General features: G+C 45.4%; 1 protein-coding gene across 1 annotated transcript in view; it reads left to right on the top strand.

The window, feature by feature from the left end:
• zbtb16a (zinc finger and BTB domain containing 16a) overlaps positions 1-423 on the top strand; it is a 133,994-nt gene that overhangs the window by 67,281 nt on the left and 66,290 nt on the right. The gene's annotated exons all lie outside the window — the stretch shown is intronic.

The raw sequence follows: 423 nt of genomic DNA, 5'->3' as shown, positions 1-423 counted from the left end.
GGCTAGTGCTGCAGGCTTATTGGCTCACTGATGCTGATGAGATTAACCTCTTAGGTATCGAAATTTGGTTCCGAACGACAAGACGTTTTTCGATACTCGATGGTATCGAGGCAATTCGGTCGGTGCCTAAAAGGTATCGAACTCGATACCCAGCCCGAAGCAGAATGCTATTGGTAGAAATGGTAAATACACTTAAACATAGCCAGTCCGCACCAGGTTTCTGGCTTAATCCAAGGGACAGTGAAACAAAAGGAAATCTTTGTCTCTTCCTGTACTCAATGGGGCTCCATGTGGCAGTCCTGATAAGACATGACCAAAGGGAAAGAGGGGGGGGGGGACTTAGTGATGGTTGTCATTCTTCACTTTTTTTTAATCTCTTTATTTATTTGTATGTTTATATTTTGGGGGGGGGGGGGGGCAACC

The sequence above is a fragment of the Sinocyclocheilus grahami genome, unplaced genomic scaffold (genome assembly GCF_001515645.1).
Source record: "Sinocyclocheilus grahami isolate Dianchi unplaced genomic scaffold, SAMN03320097.WGS_v1.1 scaffold428.1, whole genome shotgun sequence".
Lineage (NCBI taxonomy): Eukaryota > Metazoa > Chordata > Actinopteri > Cypriniformes > Cyprinidae > Sinocyclocheilus > Sinocyclocheilus grahami.
Note: the sequence above shows the minus strand (reverse complement) of the source record. Positions and strands in the feature narration are given on the sequence as shown.